Source organism: Hordeum vulgare, chromosome 3H (assembly GCF_904849725.1).
Source record: "Hordeum vulgare subsp. vulgare chromosome 3H, MorexV3_pseudomolecules_assembly, whole genome shotgun sequence".
Taxonomy (NCBI): Eukaryota; Viridiplantae; Streptophyta; class Magnoliopsida; order Poales; family Poaceae; genus Hordeum; species Hordeum vulgare.
Genome location: NC_058520.1, coordinates 230,028,417 through 230,042,075, shown reverse-complemented (window position 1 = coordinate 230,042,075; position 13,659 = coordinate 230,028,417).

Genomic DNA, 13,659 nt, shown 5'->3' with positions numbered 1-13,659 from the left:
CTTGATTATGATCCTCAACCTGGAAATCCAAATTCCTTTGGTATTTAAGTATCGATATATTTTTTTAGATGTTCCAAAATCAGATGATTTGCATCATATCTCCCTCTGATCGAGTACCGATACTCACATTAGATCCTTTGTGGACTACCAGACCCATTGTTGGGTTATTATCCGACGGCATCCTTTACATTCAAAATTCTGGTGATATTGTTCCCCTAATACATAATTCCATTTGTAATTGTGTCTTCTTCCTCTGATAAGTTATACCCTATGCTTTTGTCAGCCATGCTATTCAAGCATGTGTTAATTGCTATTGAAGTTTGCGGTAAATGTTCCTAAGATGCCCCGACGGGGTGAACCTATGCCTTCCTAAATCAATATGCCCTGAAGAGTTTTCACGAATCTTGCTCTTTTGGTGTTTTGCTAGATAATCTTTCCAAGCTACAACCTCATCAAAGGCGAGGGGTATATGGCAGGTGTTGCATTGATGAAGTGGGAGTCGACCTTGAACTTTGTGTTCATGCCCATGGAAAAGACGTTGATCCTACCATATAAACTTCTCGTATCAATAATCATTCTTATGTGGTTTAATCTGGTATCTTGAACTTTTTTTGACCAGCTACTATAGGGAATCACGCCACAACCTTTTCTTTTATTCTAATATAATGAGAGTATATGTACATGAGAGGATTAGAATATACAATAGGGATGGGGGCAGAGATACAAACCTCAAGGAGGTAGGAAGGAGATCCACTTAAGGAGATCTTCCTTAAATCTAGCCTTAATCCAATAGGCTAAGAGAGAGATACCATGAGTGAATCTAGACTTCTATTTACTGAACCTGGGATGCTCATTGTTGAAAATCCTTGCATTTCTGACTTTCCAAATATTCCAGCAAGCAGTGAACACTACTTCAGAGAAGAAAGGATGCTGAAAGTCTTTCATGGGTGCCAATGAAGTGGCCCACATGGAAGTACCTTGCGAGGTGATCTGAAGGTAGTTCGAAACCCTATTGCTGAATAGGCAGTTGAAAATTAGATGATCCCTATCCTCTTTGACCCTGGCATGACAAAGAACACATTGGTTTGAATCAGAAACTTTCCAGTGGTGTCGTTCAAGCATATCTTGGGTATTGAGGCTGTCCATGATGAGCATCTAGGCAAACATTTTGATCTTCATGGTGCAGCAACTCTTCCAAATCCAACTGAGCAGAGGGTTCGGAATAATGGGCTGATGGACATGAGGCTAGTATTTCTTAGAAGAGTAAACCTGAGTGTCACTACTCCGAAGCTAGACATCTTTGCTAGACTGATCTCTATCAAGGTTTTGGATTAGGCAGGTGATTGATTCCAACTCCTGGAAGGCCCTGTCAGAAAGAGGCAAGTGAAACATGCTGGTCATGTTATTTATCTAAAAAAGGTTGGAAAACCTCCTCAGCAGTGCAGAATGTATCAAGAACAAAGGAGAATAGTCGTTGGAACCGAAGATCTAGGAGCCTGGTTGAGTCGCCTACTGCCCAGGAATCAGACCAAAAGAGGAAAGTATCTGCTCTGTTTGGCTGGACATAGGTCACAGCTCTAAGGTTATCCATTCTCTTGCAGATATCCTTCCACCTGAATGATCCACAAAGGGAGGTACCCCGGGGAACTTTGTTGTGATAGTAAGTGTTCCATATTAAATCAACCCAGGGCACATCTACTTTATTCAAGAACTTATCCACATGCTTAAGAAGCACTGCCTTATTCTAGACAGACAGATTCATCCCCAAACTACCCTTCATTTTTGGTGTGCAGACTAAGTCCGAGGTCGCAAGAGAAGGTGCATGATCTTGTCCATTCTTTTGACACAAACATTGTCTTTGTATCGTTTCCAGTTGCTTAAGGATCCCTGGTGGTATATCCAAGCTACAGAGGAAAAAATGGGAAGAGAGGACAAAGCTGAGTTGAGATATTGCAAACAACTACCGTGAGCCAGGAAGGAGGAGCTAGTAGAGAGCCTCCTTTCCATACTATCCACCAATGGCATTAGACTAATAATTCTTGGTCTGGTTGTCCCAATAGTCAGACCAATATAGGTGAAAGGCAGTGATCCTAGCTTACACCCAATAGAGGCACCTAGCATTTGAAGTTCTCCATGATCGATGTTGATACACAACAGAGCAGACTTGTGATAGTTCACTTGAAGACCAGTGGATTGGCAGAAGAGCATAAGAATCTTTTTGAACTCCAGTAGATGGGTCTCCATAGGAGGCAAAATGATAAGAGTGTCATCTGCATATTGGGCTATTGGAAACTCTTTATCATGACAAGGTATTGGCAGCTGAATGAGTCCATTCTCCAACAACTGATTTACCAAGGTGTCGAGAAAATCAGCAGCAATGGCAAAAAGGAGAGGGCACATGGGATCCTCCTCCCTGACACCCTTCTTGCACATGAATTTTCTACCAGGAACTCCATTCAGAAGAACAGAGGAAGAGCCAGAAGTACCCATAATATCCACTTATCAATAAAACCCTTGTGCCTAAGAATCTGAAATATGAATTCATGTTCCATAGAGTCAAAGGCCATTTCCAAATCAAGTTTGAGGTTGAAAATGGGTTTTTTTGAGTGGCTGCGTTGGTGTAGATATTCTAGTGTCCATCCAACACAGTCTTGTATGGTTCTGGACTTGATGCAACCATGCTGATTTTTATGGATACATTTCATGATCTATAACTGTAGTCTATTGGCAACCGTTTTGGAAAGGAATTTAAGTCTCATACCAGTGAGGTAGATAGGCCTAAAATCACCTACTTTCTTAGGAGAACTCTTTTTGGGCACCAAAGAAATAATTGAGTAGTTCATATTTTCCAGCTTTGCAATTCCTGCATAAAAGTCAGTTGCAAGGTGGTAAAATTCAGGATAGATGATATGCCAGCATTTCTTGAAAAAGATTCCACTGAAACCATATGGGCCAGGAGCTTTATCAATGTGCATTTCTTTGTCAGTCTTATCCATTTCATCCTTGGTGAAAGGCAATGTAAGAACATCTAGCCCTTCTACCGTATGAATGAGAGACTGTAGATTGAAGGCGAGGTTAATTCCTTGAGAGGATCCCATCCTGTCCTTGAAAGAGGACCAAAAACAACCAACAATCTGCTCATGATCAGATATAACAGATCCATCCCCCAATTTAAGGGATGAAATGGAGTTTGTTCTATATATTTCAGTTGCCATGGCATGGAAAAACGTAGTATTCTCCTCCCCAACCTTGATGAATCTGATGGTAGCTCTCTTTTTCCAGTAAAGGAATTGTAAATGCAACAGGTGGTCTAGGTGTAGCTTCACAATCACTCCGGAATTGGCTTCAGGTTGAAAAGGGGTCTTAGTTCTTCAAGATCATCCAGACAGAGCAGCACCTTATTGCACTTATAAATGAGTGCTTTGAGCTGAAAGAGACTAGTCTGCCATCTCCTTAGAGCCTGCCTTAGGTGTTTAAACTTATCCACGATGATGGCAGTGATGTGAATTTTCCGGCAAGGAATCTTCCAAGAATCCTTAACATAGTCAAGAAATCCATCCATCTCCACCCAATAGTTTTAAAACCAAAACATGTTACATTTGGGAATGGAAGTGTTTACTGTCACACCACAGGGAACATGATCAGATGCAGATTTGGCTAAAGGAAGAACCAGTGTGAATGGGTAGGAGGATATCCAATTGGCAGAAGTGAAGAACCAGTCTAATTGTTCCACCAGAGGTGAGTCTTGCATATTTGACCAAGTAAAAGATCTACCTTTGAGTAGTAATTCTAATAGACCCAGATGGCCAATAATCGCGTTAAAGATAAACATATCATTCACATCATCAGCAGGAAGATTTCTATTAGAGGGTGAGCGAATAAAGTTAAAATCTCCAGGAAGCAGCCAATTATCATTAACACGGATATTAAGATTATACAACCAGCTGACGAATTGATCCCTATCCTCTCCTTGGCAAGGACCATAAACATTGACCATAGTCCAAGATTCAGAAATATGATTTGAGATGAATGACACAATTAAACCAAAGGACTGAGCTTCAATCAAGGTGCCCGTTAAAATGGAGGAATTCCATAGGGTGATCAATCCACCAGAGGCACCACGCGATGGGGTATAAGCAAATTGATCAAACCTTTTGGGGCAGGAACTTGTAACAGTCCGAAAATCAATATGCTGCATTTTAATTTCCTGGAGGCAAACATTTGTAGCCAAACTTTCATCTATTTTGTTACGAACTGGCCTTTGCCGTGTGTCTAAGTTTAAGCCACACACATTGCTGCAAAGAACCCACCAACTTCTTGTAGATCGACTATCCATTGCTACGAGATGTAATAACAAAAGCGCAGTTACATAATAACCAACACAACCAAAGTTCAGAGAGCTCTTACACACAAAAAGTAGTATCATGATAAATGGAACATCAAATAAAGCATAGGTACATAAACACTTGTCTAATCATCATTGGGTGGAGGCTTGGATACAGCAGGATCTTCCATAAGTCGATCCTCAGAGAGCTTCTGAGGGGGGATGCCAAGGCTTTGGCCAACAACTTGTATCACCCGAACCGAAGTTGCTGGTGGGACGGACTCCTCCTGCGATGATGGCGGTGCTGCCTGAACCTCCGGTACTTGTATGGGTTTAGCTCTCAGCTTTCTCTTCTTGGGCACATGCATCGGAAGCTCCTGCAAAACAGGCTTGAAGCCATCCCGCTTGATCGATCCTCTGGTGCATCTGCGGACTGATGAGTCCACAATGGGAGTGCCCTTCTTGCGTGGCACCTTCTTCGTGGCAGCTGGAGATTCAAAAGAGAAAATATCCCCTCATGGTGCAAAGATGATGTCAGCTGGTGGCATTACCTCAGAGCTGGGGGCACGAGTGTAGTCCTTGTAAACAATGTTGCGCTCCCCACGATCTACATCAAATGCAAATGACCAGGAGCGTTGGGGAGCACAATAGGCATAGAAGCTGGCATCTGAAGGTGATGAGGGACATGCAGAGAACTGAACATCCCCATGAGTGCTTCAAAAGACCTTGTCCATGAGACTACAGGCGGCAACTGAGGTCCATAAGCAACACAGACCGCTCCAATCATCAGGTTGACATGCCTGAAGATAGGTTGCTGATAAGGGACAATCGCCAGGGGATTGAACTCCTCATGGGCATCCTCGGCAGCATTATCCTCATTGGGAGGGGCATGATCAGCAGCGGCAGCATTGGCAAGGACATCAACAGCAGCTTCAATATCATCTGGCTGGGGGTCGACGACCAGAATCTCCTGAACAGAATCAGAAGATTTTGGTTGGTGGATGACCATGGACTCCTGATCCTGTTCAGGTGTAGCAGCTTCGGCATCAGAAACATCAGGTTGCCAGCCCGAACCGCCTTCTTCCGGCTGAACTAGAGGCTCTGGCATTGGGGTGGTGGAGGCACATCGTTCCACCCAAGGGTAGGGTAGGGTGGCAGAGCAAAGAGCTAATTATCCTGCTTAAGCTGACCTGGCATCGGGTGGGGGTTGCCATTGAGGGGCATGCGGTCTTCATCATTGGGCATCTCCTCTGCAAAGGGTGCACCCAGCATGAACAGCGGCGCAGACCAAGGAACCCTTGCTCCACCCCAAGAAGCATGTTTAGAAAAAAAATAACACTTCGAGGAACTAGAAAATCGTCTGGGAATGATGCAAAAACGATGGAGCGGATAAGATATGAATCATCGCTGACCCAATGGTGGAATTCACCAAACGTGTTCACCGCAACACGAGGGTCTTCGGTGTTGCGGAAATCCAGAGGCACACCCAAAAACATCAGGCATCCTGACGAAAACCAGAAGCGCCACAAAAACCTACGCCCTCATTGTGTCCCTTGAATCTATCGAAAGAATCATTCCCCAGGTCCTGAGGAACCATCTGGACAACAACAAAGCTCTCACCAGCATCTCTAAGCACAAATAAACCTACCCCCGCAATGTAAGGTTATGCAGAGAGAACATGGAAAACCCGATTGTGCAGAAGATCAACAACATCCTGTCATACCTAACCTACTTTATTGGCAGGCGGGGCAGGCATCAACTCTGCGATGATTAACTGTTCATGTCTGCGGGCAATGGGGATCACCGGAGTGATGAACGTCCTTGGGAGGCGGTTGGGGCCGCCATCGATGATGTGATGGCCGGGAGGGACATACCGCTCAGGGTCTAGATCGAAGTTCGCCATGTCAGGGAGTGTAGCAGGAGGAGGTGGCGTCAATGGTGGTGGCTCAGATGGAGTCTTGGGAGGTGATGAGTACGACGAGACAGGGGAGAAATGTTCGACAGGTTGCGTTGTTTCCCCAAGATCTGCAGAGTTTCCCGAGAAATCGACGACTGGGGAAGTGGTGGGGCTCTTACGTTTCCAAGTAAGACAATTATCACGCATAAAACAAGCACACTTATATTTCGTATGGCCCACCATGCCGCAGGAAGAGCATATTGGCGAAGTCGTGAAGTTGGGAGCTAGATGCCCACGATTCAAAAAGATCGTGCAAGAAAATGTCTCCTGAACCATGCCATTAATTAAATCATCTAAGAGCCAATGGGCCTCTTGGAGGAAGGAATACCCGGTCCATTTGAAGATGAGGCTACTATCGGCCCATTAGTTGGAAGTTGATCAGAGGGAGGCCCACTGACTAAGCCATCGGACGATGCTAGTTTGAAAGAATCTGAAATCCCACCAAAAGGGGAAGGGAGAATAGTATGCATGAAGAGAGGAAGAAATCCCGTTCATTATGATTTTGAATGTCGGACAACACGGAGGGTGACCCCGGCCGTGAAACTATCTCGAAAGAAACGTGAGGCATCGCCATCATACACCGGAGTTCAGCCGGCGGTGGTGCACTGATAATAACACACTCCTGCTGAGGAATAGAATATCCATCATTTTGAAGCGCCGTAAGCTCATGTTGGGTGACAGGACACCTGTAACCTTTGCAAACCTCACACTATTGAAGGGTTGCGAAAGATAGTTTCTTGCATGTATATGATCCAGATTTGAAAGAGGATTTAATAGGTCTGGAATGCATTGACATCAGACCTAATGCTGCCCTCCTCTTAGATGGGCTAACGAAAATCCATTCAACATCCCACTGTTTCCTCCATAGAGAAAATTCATGACGCCAATTCAAACCACCATTGCCCCAAAGATGAAAGAAACACTTAAAACTTGAGCACTTATAAGAACGCAAGCCCAGAATATGAAAACTAACTTGCGTGCAAGAAACCCTGAACGAGAAACCGAGTCTGTGACTTTAGTTGCCACAAGATCAATGGCCGAACCCCCAATGGCAGATTCAAGCGCCGTAGCTACTGAATCCTCAAAAAGACAAAAATCATGTCTGCCAAAAGAGACCACCGTGATGAAAGGTCGACGATGAATGATCGGGTGCATGGAAAAACGAAACTGACAGAACACCTCATTCGCAAAAGCCGCACCAGGTGAAAAATCCAGATCCAACGTGGAGCCACCCATGCAGGCCATGAAAGAGAACACGTTGAGGATCGTGAGAGTTCACCTGAGTTGATGAGCAGGGAGACAGAGATGCACGTCGGCTAGAAATCCATATCGTCGTGGAGTCGGCGTGTACGAGGTGGGAGGTGGGATTCTCCATCTGGTTTGTGCTAGGTCGGTATTTGTGATCTTGTCCTTTGCAATCGTGGTTCCGACCATGTTGTCTGTCGGGACCCCGATCCTAAGTCATAGGAATCTAGCCTGTAACACATCGCATCCCTTTGCGGTCTCACGCACGGTTAACTCCACGGCTGCAACCTTACCTTAGCCGGGACCGTTTGCGCCTTTTGACTCACGTATGCAATTGTGTCGCTAGCATTCCAATGTCAAAGAACCCGGATCGACAAGTCTAGTCATAAACCGAAGTGGCAGTACCGCACAAGGACAGGCATACATGACCCAACAAAGCAGGTGTCGCTCACCAGCGAGTGTAGACGAGTCGTAGCAAGCTACAAGGACTCCATTACATCGCGTGACATTTCCCCAAAGGGGACAGACACAACAGCTAAGAAGGACACATGCCGGTCAACCAATGTGTCCAGAGCAGTAGCGAGCTACCATGGCTCGTTGGATCACAAAGGGGCATTTCCCTGTAAGGAGTGCTACTAAAGTTCACGGCTAGGTAATCGAACCCCATACATATCAAGTACGACACATGTCCGCATGGCATACCAATATGTATAGATACATAGATGGCATCACAACATAACCATAAACATACAAGCTTTATTTAAGAGGATCGGAAGAGCCACACATATAATATTACACAGTAAGGGTCTCACGGCCCATCATAGCAGTCATTCAGTTACAAGCCAGCGGAAGTGCTTAAAACTGTCTGAGTACAGACAGGTGCAACTAGAAGGCACATGGCCTGACTATACTACAGACCCAACCTAGGGCCAGATCGTAGCTGGGACACCAGCTACTCGTCGTCGTCGATGTCTATGAAGAACCCTCCATTAGGGTCATTAGCAACCTCTGCAACATTTATTAAGCAAACATGAGTACGGAGGTACTCAGCAAGACTTTAGGATAACTAACTATTCATGCAATGTATCAACAAGGTATGGTGGGGTTGCATGCGGAAAGCCAGCATTTGACTCGTGGCTAGACAACTTGCATTTTTAAATAATTTTGACAACTTGATTTCTCGCACATGAGTCCACTAACACCACAACAATACACCATCGTGGAATCATTCCGTATCCATACGGAAATGCCGTCCACGACACTCACACTTATCTTGACAATTTTATGAGTAGCCATTGAAGTTATCTATGAACAATATATGTCTCCAAGCAGTCCATATCCGCGGACGCGGCTATTCGAATAGCTCATAACCCTGCAGGGGTGTACTTCGTCACACACGCTCTCGCCACTTATCGCCATGTGCACGTCATGCACCTCGGCAACCTTCAAGCGGAAGCCCAGCGAGGGAGTCGGCCACGACCGTTAAGCACATTAGTACCTAGTCCAGGTTTATCGCCTATCTGAGAGTAACCCGTACGGAAGTCCGGCCGAGGTTTCCGCCACGGCCTCAAACGATGTGCGCAGGGTTCCCAAGCCAACCATCCGGGTGCCACTTGGTACACCGTGCCACTGCCTACCGCATCACAGCCCACCTCTCAGGTCAGCGCTATGCACGGCCTCCAGCATGACTATAAACACCAGAAACTACTCGCAACTCCTGGACCGAGTACTAAGCGATTAATAAGTCGAGCGGGGTCATATTTCAGGGCCCAGCATGTGGTAGTATCTTGTCTTGGATTAGATACACGGAACTCAGTTCCTAAGGACGGTTCCAATCAAACAACCCGCCATGTACTCCTACACAGCCTTTCACCGGTACCTTTACAAAATCAGGTTCAACACACAACCTTTGCTTACCGAACACATTCTCACAATTCTGTTCATCTCCCAGATGACAGACCATACACAACTCTAAGCATAGCCTGCATAGCAGGATAAGGCACATCACGGCTCAAGCAACTACCAGGTATGCTAGGTTGCAAGGTTCAGCTATTTACTGTGACAAGTTTAGGTCATGCAAAGGAAGTGGGTTCAACTAACGTGGCAAAAGCATTTGAAACATTTGATACTAATGCACTAAGTAAGTGCAGGAGCAGGAACGTGGGATTTATCGGGATGATCAAAATGGTTGCTTGCCTTGTTGCTTAGAGGAGTGACAATATCCGTCAGACGGATATTCGGTGGAATCCGGGGGAGCGGAGCCTACCGAAAGGAATGACAACAATCAATAACAAACGTATGCAATCAAGATGATGCATGAGCATGGCATGAGAATGCAAGGTGGTATACTAATATAGCTAGCATGTATTAGGTTTGAAGTTGATTTGAATCAAATTCAAATATCACTTCAAACAAGGTATTCTCGGATACCATTTTAATTGATTCGACCTGATGCTCAGGTCAACTTGCTTTTAACATGCATGGGATGACATGTTAGGTTGCTCGTTTGTAATTATAACAGTGTTTGATCATGTCATTCATAGTGAAAATTTAAATATTTTCCAATTTCTATTTATAAAGTATTTATAAGAATTAACTTATTCATTAATCTACATGTTTGGGTTCTGTAACATTTTCAAACATGTTTGAAAATGACATATTCAGATTCCTTGAATATTTCTGATACTTTTTCATATATAAATTATTTTCATTGGAGTTACAGATTAATTTCTATGAATTTTAGAAGTTTTAACACTTTTCTGGAATTCTTTTAAATCAGAAAACTCTTTATTGCATCAGCATGACATCAGCAGGTCCAGCTGGCCGTTGAAAGTCAAACCTGACCAGTGGGTCCCACTGGTCAGTGTCTCTGGTCAGTTTTAGATTAAAATTAAACTTAATTAGCTAATTAATCTCACTGGACCCACATGTCAGTGACTTATTAAATTATTTGATTTTCTTTTTATTATTCCTAAACTCCCAGAGGCTGGCCCCACATGTGAGTGGCTCTGGCCAGCTGAGATCCACAGGTGGCGAGGTCGTCCTTGCCGGCACGGAGCCTCCGGCGACCACCAGAATGGCGGAGGGTCTCCGAAACGGCGCAGAGGGGGCCAAACTCTGCGCGGAGAGCACCAGAGGAACGACACTTCTCCCGCGGGTTCATTTTTGCGCTTAGCTGGGCCTGATCTGGCCGAAGATGACGCTTGCGACGAGCTTGGCGGCGGCCAAAGTTCGGGCGTCATCGGGGTCATCGATACAGGGGGAGCTACGCACGGGACTCAGCTCCTACGGCATCTACGCGACGGCCTGAAGCTGCTGGTGGCCTCAGAAGGACGAGCTGATCACCGGAGGGCTACCGGCGACGAGCTGCAGCGGCGGATCTCGTCGGGCTCCCATGGAACTAGGCCTAGAGGAGGAGATCGACGGGGAGATCTTAGGGGAAAGATGCGCAAGCTCACGAGGAGTGCAGTGGTGGCTCTAGCTTGCTCGGGGACGGCCTGGAGAGGAAGAACGCCGGCGACGGACTTCGGTGACCCGAGGAAGAAGACGACTATGTCTCGTCGTTTCACTACGTTTCGGCGCCGGGCTCGTGGACAGAAAGCTTCAGGGAGTTGCGGCGGACCTATTGCGTGGCTCAAGAGGGAGAAGGGTAGGCTAGAACGACGGCGAGCTCGAGCTCTGCTCGGGCTCCAATGTCCGCAGAAAGAAACGAGACAGAGGGGTAGAATGAGCACGGGGATGGATAACTACGAGCTCGGGGAGTTTATCCCCGTGCTTGCCAGCGCGAAGCGGCGGCCAGGAAGGCACACAGGTGCGTGGCCGCGCCGGAGTACACGGCGGCCACCTCTTGCTGCCCACTCGCGGGGGAGGAAGACGACAGGAAGAAGATGGGCCGGGCCAGGTGAGCGTCAGGTAAGATTTTTCTCATTTTCTTTCTGTTTTGTACTGTTTTAATTACTGACATTGACTTACTAATTATTTCAGCTCCCAATTAGTTTGTAAAAGCTATGTTGAACAACCCAGAATATTTGTTAGAATATTTCCCACCATTCCTAAAGTTTTCAACATTTTTGAAAGCTTAAAGTTTTTTATTTCAAATTTTAAACTTGAAACCAGTAGCTTTTTGCATTTAATTAAAATGCTTAAAGTGTCAAGAAAATGGTTTTCTTCATTGCCCATTTACTTTCATGATTTATTAGAAAGATTTAACTTTTCTTGAGGCCATTTTTGGTTCATTGATTTTAACTTTTCTTTTCATTGAATTTTGAGAAGTGGCTAGGGTTTTAGCATTTTCCTTCATCACTTGCTTTGTTCTTGTTGAAAATTTCCTAGATGCAATGCAAAGAAAACACGAGCACAAAGCTAACTTGCTTAAGGTGTCAGGGATGTGACATTGTCCTACCTTGATTTCATTCTCAGACGTGTTAAAGCACTTGTCTTCTTCAGATCAATACATCAGTCCAAGCCCTGATGTTGATCGACCTCTGAGTATTATCCCGTGTAGCGCGAGGATATCCCGGAGCTATATAACTTCTTGTGAGCTCCTCATCAACAATGATGTTTTCATTAATTCCTGTTTTCCTCATGTTTTGAGGTATTGGACACTCAAGGATACCGATAACAAAATCGAGTACGCATTGCGATCCAACGACTCTTAATAATCTTCTTTGCTTATGAGTTTGTGCTCAATCTTGTCATTTCAAGATGTTAGGCCGCATCGTCATCGTCATGCTAGATCTTGACCATGCTATCTATGTCCTCCATCCGTGGAACATTTTTCCAATGGTGCGTTAAGCTTACATCGAGCTTTCCACATCATATTGGTTGTTTTGAAAGGGAATCTCGATTCGGAGCTAGCAGTCTTATCTATGATTCGGACAACCTGTCGCTGCATCATTCCCTTCTTGATGTCGTCGATGAACGATTACATCTTCATGAAGCTTCTCAACAAATGTGTCATGATCAATCATCAACATTCTGAGCTGTTGCAGGGTATCAATCTGTCACATCCCTGACACCTTAATCAAGTTAGCATTGTGCTCATATCTTCTTTGCATTGCATCTAGGAAATTTTCAACAAGAACAAAGTAAGTGGTGAAGGAAAACCCAAAAACCCTAGCCACTTCTCAAATTAAAGGAAATTTCAAACTAGTTAAAATCAATGAACCCAAAATGGCCTCAAGAAAAGTTCAACTTTTCTGATAAATGATGGAAGCAAATAAGCAATGAAGAAAACCATTTTCATAACACTTTTGGCATTTTAAATAAATGCAAAAAAGCTACTGGTTTCAAGTTTAAAATTTGAATTCAAAAACTTTAAGTTTTCAAAAATGTTGAAAACTTCAGGAATGGTTGGATATATTCCAACTAATATTCTGGTGTGTTCAAAATATTTTTATAAACTATTTTGGAGCTGAAATAAAAAGCAAATCAAAATAGTTAGCAAATCAGAAAAACAAAACAGAAAGAAAATAGAAAGAAGCTTATCTGTCGCCCTGAGGAGGCCCAGCCCACCAAGGGCAGGGGCGTCTTCTTCCTCCTGCGTGCTGGATGAGGTCGAGCCTGGGGATCATCCGAGTGCTCTCGGCAACCGTTTCCGAGCACCACAACACGAGATAGCATGTCTCCGACCAAGTTCTGCCGCGGATCTGGTCGCCGCCGGTCAGACTCCGGCGTGGGACGACGTGGCCAGCCTAACCCTAGTAGATTAGCACTAATCGCTCGCTGACAGTGGGCCCGAGGCCAAGTCAAACCCACTTATTGGCTGGTCAGCGCGGGATTAGCTCCTCAGACGCTGACCAGTGGGTCCCCCTGTCAGGTTTGACCTGATCAGGTCAGTTGACCTGCTCACACCATGATGATGTAGTTATGACGCAATAATTGAATTTCGGATTTAATAGAATTCCAGAAAAATGCCAAAACTTCTAAAATTCATAGAAATTAATCTGTAACTGCAATGAAAATAATTTATATATGAAAAAGTATCAGAAAAATTCAAGGAATCTGAGTATGTCATTTTCAAACATGTTTGAAAATGTTACTGAACCCAAACATATAGATTAATGAATAAGTTTACTTTCATAAATACTTTGGAGATGGAATTTGGAAAATATTTAAATTTCACTACAAATGA